The sequence below is a fragment of the Xyrauchen texanus genome, chromosome 27, assembly GCF_025860055.1.
Source record: "Xyrauchen texanus isolate HMW12.3.18 chromosome 27, RBS_HiC_50CHRs, whole genome shotgun sequence".
Lineage (NCBI taxonomy): Eukaryota > Metazoa > Chordata > Actinopteri > Cypriniformes > Catostomidae > Xyrauchen > Xyrauchen texanus.
In genome coordinates, this window is record NC_068302.1 from 29321626 (window position 1) to 29331516 (window position 9891).

Here is a 9891-nt window from a genome sequence, read left to right on the forward strand (position 1 = left end):
GAAACTTTTTTGCATTTTCCTAAAATAATACAGTTTGTTTTGATATAAACTAAATTATCACCATAACAATTTGAGAGAAATTTAATTTCCTCCCTTACTTTTATGTCAACATGAAAAAGCAGAGATGAGGAACTCATCCATGTCATATCCAGAAATATATCTTAAGTTTTACAATTCTCCACATTATTTGCATAGATTATGCATAAAATGTGGTTGTTTTTTCCGAAGGAGAAAGAGATTTCTTGGCCTTCTTGTCCAGCTCTAACAGTACCTGGAGAAAGGTGCAGAAGAGTACAGACAGAAATATGGGTACAGTCAATGTACTTTCCACTCTGAGGTAAAACCCAATAAATTCCTTCTCATGTGAAAGCTGCCTTATTAGAGGACAAAATGTTCTGTAGGTTTGGCTATGTTCTACTCTCTCACGTGGTGTGCTGGTGTGACACTTGCAAACTCACATAAACATGGTTGAGTGAGTTTTGCCAGGCTAAGCTAGTGCTGGATTTGTGGTGGTTATGCTCTCTGGAGGACAGTGGTGGGGGTTGCAGAGCTAAGTAGACTTCATGATGGTAGATGTGAGTTGAAGTGGATGTGAACAATGTAAATGGGATAAATTAGGAAGGTTGTGTGTGTGTGTGTGTTTATGAGAGAGAGAGGGAGAGAGTTAGGTTTAGCCCTTGTGAGAGCACTGGCATGCTTGTCACTCTGCATTGCCAACATGAGCTCGCAGCTATTACACCTAACTCAATCCAGCAGCCCTCTCATGCCCTCACTCTCACTCTTTCTATCTCTCTTTCTGTCCTCAATCATCTGCACATATATCTCTATCCTCTCTTCCCACCCCCCTCTCCTCCATCAATCATCCACTTCCTACTTGCCTGAGACTTCCTTTATTTCAACTTAACAGCCCCAAACCATTGAGTCCATCTCTTGTATAAACAGACATTGTGGTTCTCTAATTATAGCCTGTTAACCACTCACTCATCTTTTTTATTTAATTTTACATTCCCAGAACTTCAACTAGCCGCTTGTAACACTCTCGTACATCACTGCATTCAATTGACTAAACTGTCAAATTATCCCGCAGACAGAAACAGGACCACCTTCCCTGCATTATGCATTAACATTACTCTGGTGTATGCATTGTTTTGGAAACTAGACACTACTACTGTCACGATGCAGGAGGAGGCAGACAATGGGTTGGATCCAAATGCAGTGTACTTTATTGTAAATCAAAGTGAGACAAAACAAACAGGAACAAAGGAAAAGACCACGATAGGTAAAACGACACTAAAACCTGGAAACACGGAAAACATGAAAGGTAGAACAGGCAGGATAAACATCAGGGGGAGCACGGAGACAGGCATCCTAACATCAAAGACCGACAGGGGAATGGTGAAACAAACCGGGTTAAATACACAAACACAATGACGACTAAACGAGACACAGGTGAGACCAATGAAGAGTGCAGGCAGTGAGAGAGGCCAGGAATTGTGGGAATTGTAGTTTTATACACAGACAGTGAAACACGGGGCGGACAACAAGGAAAACGTGACATGGAATTTGACGTGCTGAGTGAAACAGAAAACACGGACTGGATCACATGGAATGTGACATGGAATGTGATAGGTGAAACGGAGAACATAGGCCAGACAACACAGGAACGTGACAACTACATGTTTACATGTTATTTTTCAGCAGAGAAAAAAATATGTTTTTTCAAAGGTGCAACAACTTTTAGAACAATTAAATTGATGTGAAATTTTGTACCAGACACAGCAGAAGGAATGCCCAGCCAGAACTGAGCCAAATACCTTACTCATTTGGCTATTCTAGGAGAAATTTCCTATCAGGCACATATTTAAGGCTATCTCTTCCCTCAAAAATATCTGTTTCCCTTACTCAATGTCTTATTATTTTTTCAAAGTTTCCATTGTCAATACACTCACTTTAAAATCTATATAGAACACTGTCAGAAAACATGTTACCTTTAGCAGTACAACAGCTTGTCATTGGGGTAGTACCCTCAAAAGTACACTCTTAAACATGTCAGTCGGACATGTTAGAGAAATGTATTTGTACCTTTGTAACTTTGACCCAGTTTGGGTACAACTACAGTAGTTGCACCCTTTTTGATCACAAACGGACCCCTGCCATAACCTTTTTTCTGACAGAAAACTGTATTTGAATGCTGAATTAATTTAAAAACTGTATAAACAAAAGAGAAGGTAATATGGAGGTAAAAAGGACAGACCTCAATAAATAAATGCAAATGAAAGCTTGAGTCCTTTGGGTAAAAAAAAAAAGGCTATATATATGTCACCATATATCTATAGACTTTTGTTAATTAATTATTAGAGTTATGTTGTACGTCAGTTTTAAAACACTAAACTTTTAAGAGAGAAGCACATACAGAAAAACAAATATTTTAAATCAGAACAACAGAACACATGTCTGTCTTGAATGATTAATTATTATTGAATTAACATGTTTTTTTAATAAATTATTAATTTGTCTATTTTTTACTCCTATTAACTTGTATACATTTGTAATAAATAATAAAATATATCTTCACTTAAATAAAAATTTAACATTATAAATCTATAAATGTAAATATCACATAAATGATAGAAACTAATTGTATTATATGCTTGGCTTGAACTATGTGTTTCTGTAATAGGCTTCACAACAACAACAACTATTATTATTATTATTAATAATATATTATACATAATTTTATATGTGTGTATATAGAGGTATTAAGTTGGTAAATATTTATGAAGGTTATGAATTGTTTTCTATTCTTTTTTTTATACCTAATGTGTTAAACTTGATCTACAATCAGTGTCTGCCATTTATATCAGGGTCAAGAAGGTGAACATTTAGATGTTACAATTATGTGTACTAGAAATTACCCAAATTAACTCTTCCAACCAACCCCGTAGCCAACCAACAGCTGTCTCCTCTATAGTGTTCCTCTGTTACAGGGAAAAGGTTCGTTTTTAATTGACATTTTTCAACATTTCCACTTTAAAACACCAGAGGCCGTCATAGGATCCAATAGGCCTAACCTACAATTTTAACTTGATATTTTCCACAGCTGAAATCAAACTGAAAGAGAGTGAAATCTTCATACAGTGTTTGATGGAGATCCCATATTAATTCATTATAATTTTACAGGAGGCCTAGTAACTGAGGAAACAACGGTTGCAACATGTACATTTTTGGAAGGAACGTATTAATGTGTTAACGCAATTTAGCTTTTTAATTCACAAACGTATTAGCAGGGTTGGGGAGTAACTAAATACATGTAACGGGATTACATATTTAAAATACAAAATATAAGTAACTGTATTCCACTTCAGTTACATTCAAAAAGTATTTTGATTTCTGAAGAGATTACTTTTAATTATTTAATTCAGACGGAAAACATTTATACATATAAATAATGCAATCCAAAGTGCATTTGAACAGCAGTGAAACACTTTCTTATGATGTGTCACATTCATATGAGCAGACAGAGAAGTAAGTTTGAAATATGTTTGGAGCAGAAGAAATAGAAATAAACCTTGTGTAAATTGTCAGCTTTACGCTAAGCTAAAATGCTATTTCTAGCCATTTTACATGCACTACTGGGCACAATCATATTTTTTATCAAGAAGATTTTGATATTAGGGCAAAAATTGTATACTTGATAATAATTTTTTTATTGTTTTGTATTCAATTCATTTATCTTTTTTTAGACACAACACTGCATAAGATACTTAGGTTTTTCAGAGAATATATTTTTAACATGTGCACTGGCAGAGTTTTTATAGTCAAAACAAGTGATAAAATCTACCAGTGCTGAAGAAGTAATTTAGAAAAATGTATTGACCTTGAGTAATCTAATGGAATACATTACAAATTACAATTTATAGTATTCTGCAATCTGTAGTGGAATACATTTCAAAAGTAACCCTCCCAACACTGCATGTTAATGTACTGTAATTCACTAAGGAGAACGCATGTGAGTGCAGGTTTAACAACCCAGTGTCATGAAAATTCATACTTATTGTATGGATGATTGGATGATTTTGTACGATTTCTACAAGTGCAGTCGTATACGATATCATATGAATTAGCCAAATTTAGAAAAGTTGTACGAATCCTTATGATTTCACTGTGAGTCTGTATTGAGTTTACTGTGCGGGGAGCAGAAGTCTGTTGAACTGAACTTGCAATGATGATGATGTCATGACTGAATAGAGAAGTAAGACTTCAGAATGGAATAAGAGCATTCCATAGGAAAAACATTCATGAGCAAGGAGGAAAGAATGGGGGGACAGGAGAGAGTTCTGGACTGCACAGTATTTCACAGTGGCCCAGAGAAAAATAAGCAAGCTAAACACACACACACATGCACACATGTTGGTGCGGCTATCATTATGAGGACTCTCCATAGACATAATTATTTTTATAAAACATTGTTAATATGTATTTTTTAAGCGATTTGAATCATGGGGACACTAGAAATGAATTCATAAACCACATTTATAGCATAATACCCTTGTAATTACGAGTTTGTAACCTAAAAATAAAGTCCTCGATTTGTAAAAAAAAATGATACAAGAGGTGTATTCAAGTTAATGGTTTGTGTCAATTGCATTTGTAATTTTATAGATCAGGACAAAAATTAACATCACTTCACTGACCCTTTGGACACATGGCCATAATATGCAACTGTGTCCCTCTGTAATTGTATTTTTTTTTAATAAATTTTGTGAAAAGAAGGCCGGCCCAGTCTCTGTTGGCACCCTAGGCAAGATTTTAGATTGGGAAGTGTAGCTGCTACTTTTATATCATGTGTTTGTAATACTGAATAAAGGCTGAGTATAATTAATAATTGTTTATTTTACCATACTTCAATGCAGTGGTAATTTAGTACTCAATTTAAAACTCTACATCAGGAGTCTGGTTTAATAATCAATTTAAATTTAAAAGCATCACACTTTTCTTTGAGAAGAAAATTGCACTATTGAGCACTAAGATTTTTATTTCATTTTTTTTTTTTTTCAAAGAGGAGAGTATGACATAAGGTGAAATATTTCCTTTTTGTCAATGTGTAAACCTCTGATTGGGGTGTTGCATCTATTATCTGGCAACCCTAGGAATATTAAAAGCTTGTGGATGCATGTAGGTCTCAAAGCCAGAAAAATGAAAGATCTAACTTTCATGATAAATCGACACGCAGGTGTCGATTGAGGGTGCTTAGCATGAACGTTTTAGACTACAGTCCTAAAAGAAGACACTTAGGAGTTTTTTTTTTTTTGGTGAAGTGAAAGCAAGCAGCAATATATAAATGAAATTACATCAACATTATAGAAGCTAAAGTTTATTGTAAAGAAAATACACTGCAATAAATTTGCACAAACTTAAATAAAACAAGTAAAAAACGTCCCACAGTGTTCGTGCCATTTAAGAGGTTCTAAATAACGATTTCAAAGTAGTAAATAATTATTCTTTGTGCCACTTCCTACCTTGTGCACCTGATAATTCGGTTCTTTTTCACACATTTGTGAACATGGGAATAGAGGGCACACAGTCGTCACGAGAGGGCGCACTTCCGGGAAAAAAAACCTCTCTTGTGCAGTGTCTCTGTCATTTTGCGCCTCTGCTACGGGCGGCCCTGCACGTTGTGAACATGAAAAAGGTTTTTTCTAGATTTCTCGCCCACTGCAGACACACATTTTTGTACTCCCGTCCAATCTACTACTTGACCATGTTTGAAAGTGCGTGAAACATTTTAAAACTTGTGTCGTGAGTTTTATGTGAACACTATGGAAGGACAAGTCAAACCGCATACTCCGACCTGTTTTACAGTGTTTTCAGGAAACCGGCATCTTTTTCGAAGTAGAGAGAGAGCTCGCAGGCTCAAGGTTGCCAGATTACATGACTAAAGTGTCACCCTGGCAGCATGTCCAAACTGTACAAGTGTCCAGGTCTGATTGGGGGATTTAGGCCTACCTATAGAAAATCTGGCAGCCTCACACTTTTCGAAATCTAATTCTGACCGGCTAATCACCCTTATTTAAAGTCTGTTATTTATTAAACATATTAAAATTATTAGAGGTGAGACTCCAGTTACACGATTTGAGGAGTCGCAAATTAAAGGACTTGCGACTTGCTTGACTAAATTAAGAAAATGACTTGACTTGACTTTGACTTGAGAACCAGTGACTCGAGACTTGACTTGACTTGAACTGCATCACTTGACAATGACTTGAATATTTTTTTTATTATTATTATTATTTTAAATAACTTATTATAAAAAGTAATTAAATGTGTTTAAAAAATATTGCGATATCAATTAATTAATATGCAAAAATGTAAGCCTGCCAGAACCACTGATCTGCATCTGCACTCACAACGCGCCAAAATGACAGATGATTGTCGATTTCCCAAAATAATTTGGAGGTAAATATTTCAAATTGGACCATGTGAATTAAAGAAGTATGAAAATATGCAAAGCAAAAATATCTGATACAACCACCACAACCTCGTATTTCATCAGACATAAAAAAAAACACAAGGAAAAGCAAGTAAATCATTTCATTATCCAGAAAGATTCATATGTAAAATTACCGTTCAAATGTTTGAGGGTTGTCAGTAAATTAAAATGATTCACGATTAATCTCATGTTTTGTAGCACGACAAGTTTGAAATGACCTGACTTTGCCTCTAAATGTGTGTGTGCCTTTTCTAAACCTTCTCAACAGTCAACAATATACCATATTTGTTGGCAATATAAAAACTTAACAGGCAGATTTGCAGTCACAACACTTTAAATGTAGTATAAAATATACAGAATGACTCATGATGAAATCCAAGTGATATCATAGTGATTATGACTTCTGAAGACTTTAACTAAAGCCCTTGAATACAATATGAGTATTTTATATAAATGTATCACTGAATGGAACTTACTGTCATCAGAAAAGTTTCGATGGCATTTTCTTTTCATCTACCTCCATGCCTATTAAAGTATTGTTTATAAGCGCAGGGCTGCTTTGTGTAAAGGCGTAAAGGGAGTGGTGGTGGCGTAATGGGCTAAACCACATACTAGTAATCAGAAGGTCGCTGTTTCAATCCCCACGGCCACCACCATTGTGTCCTTGAGCAAGGCAATTAACTCCAGGTTGCTTCGGAGGGATTGTCCCTGTAATAATTGCACTGTAAGTCGCTTTGGATAAAAGCGTCTGCCAAATGCATAAATGTAAATGTTACAAGGGTAACAGCTATATTTCTGCAGCATAAACGCCACCTACTGTAAGAGAGGAAATTAGCATTTTCATTCAGCCCGTCTGCCGTTTTTGTTAGATCAATGTGAAAATCTGACCGCATTTTTACATAGCATACACGTGTTATATTTAATAGTTAATTCTAAAAATCGAAACAATTTGGATAAGGTATCTAGAAGTATTCACAGTATTTATAATTGCCCACGATAAAATTACTGTGCATGTTCATTAACATTTATATATATATATATATATATATATATATATATATATATATATATATATATATATATATATATATATATATATATATATATATCTTTTCAGAGCAAAAATAAATATTTATTTAAAAAATGAACCTCTATTTATTTTAGTAATGTGGCTTGACTCGAATTGACTTGAAACTCATCAGGACTCGACATGACTTGCTTGATTTGTCTGCACTGGACTTGAGACTTGACTCAAGGCTCAATGGTTAAGACTTGAGACTTGCTTGTGACCTGAACATGTGTAACTTGCTTCCACCTCTGAAAATTAAATATTACATATTTTACTTGCATGATTAATTCTAAGTAATACATGACAAAATTGACCTAAAGGGGATGGTAAGGGGGGATGGTGGTTTTACAAGGGGTATGCTGTTTGGTATTTCTTGCAACAAGGGGGATGGCATCACCTCGCATCCCAACCAACTCGAGCCCTGCTCGTAAACCACCCACCCACACACACACATGGAAAAAAGCATGAATTAATTATTATAAATATTATAATCATTAATTATTATTATAATTAATATTTATATCTACAAACTTTGCATTTAAGGAATAGTTCACCCAAAAATTTTAATTCTCTCATCATTTACTCACCCTCATGCCATCTCAGATGTGTAGAAAAATATTTCAGGTCTGTTGGTTCTCACAATGCAAGTGAATGGGTACCAGAATTTTGAAGCTCCAAAAAACACATAAAGGCAGCAAAAAGTATTCCAAATGACTCCAGTGGTTAAATCTATTTCTTCAGAAGTGATCTGATAAGTATGGGTGAGAAACAGATCCATATTTAAGCCTTTTTTTTTTTTTTTTTTACTATAAATGATCTCCCTGCCCATTAGACAGCGATATGAAGAATGCAAATCACCAAAAACAAAAGATAAAAGTGAAAAGTGAAAGTAGAGACTGATGGGTAAAAGGACTTACATTTTGACCTGTTTGATGATGATGATGATCAGGGGAGCCGTATAGGGGGAAAAGTTAGGACCATTCCAAGGGCCCCTGAATGACAGGGGGCCCCAACAAATAGGTAAAAACTAATTTAATAAATTTTTTTTTTAAATTATATTATACACTATATAAACCATCATCATTGAGTATATTTCAAATAGTAATAAAATTAATTATGTCTTTGATTTTACTTATTTTGGCAATAAGAGTTAAATATCCCCATTGACCAAAAAGTAAACGTCCATATTGACCGACCACCCCCCTGTATCTGCATGAAATGGTTTGGTCCTGCCTTAGCGCGCTCATCAGTGAGTGAATGACGGTGTTTAGTTGCAGACAGTTAGTCGATGCGCCAGAAACACAGATTACAATGTTGAGCAGTATAAGAAAATCTGGTTTTCAAAAAAGGAAAGAGAGAAAAGAGAGAGAGGAAAGACAAAGGAAAGGGTGTCAATCTGTAACCCAGTTTTTCACCAAGAAAGGTGGGTAGCCTTTAGTCTGTGATTAACCTGTTGTCCATAGAGACAGAGCGTATTTAGGCCACGGAACAATCCAACCGTCTCCATTGACTTTGCATTGCGAGAGACTGCCTCCTTGTCATTTATGACTTATAACAAAAAAACAAAACAATGTTTAAAAGCTGCTGTGTGACAAGGTATACAGCAAACAAGCTAAATAACCCAGAAATATTTTTTTATAAGCTGTCGACACCAAAAAACGGTTTGTTTCAGGACATAAAAGGAGACTATTACCCGAACTACTCTGAGAACTACGCCCACTGGAACGCGACATGGTATTGTAAAAAGAAAAAAAACATTCATAATTTTAACCATGTCGTTTGCTTATTTCACCACCCTATGCGAACCTGAGAGGAGGAGATATATTCAATTTACAAATTCTTCCTTCTGATGCTTCACGTCTTATTGCCTTTATCTACTTTTGTCTCCTTAAAGGCTGGCTTTTATGGTTCTGAAGCTTATAAAAATGTATTTCTGGGTTTAGTTAGGCATTTTCTGTCTTTTGTTATGTGTCATAAATGACAAGGAGGCAGCCTCTGGCAATGCAAAGTCAACGGAGACGGTTGGATTGTATTCCCTCCCGGTGGGCGTGGTCTTCAGATTATGACGTGTTGCGCTCAGTCTCTGTAGTGAAATAAGATAGCTAGCTAAAAAAAAATAAGTTAGCTAGCTGCAGGTGTTAGCCTACATTTCATCAACATTTAATCAGTGCAGGGAAACTTTTAGCAAGATATTAATATTAAATCATTGTCCATGCCCCTTTTAGCAGACTTAACAACAGATGAGTCAGCAGCACCCCAGTCTCCCCATAACTGCACCCCTCTCTGTCCCTGTGAAGAAGGTGAGCAACATCGTGTAAATGACTTAGCATCA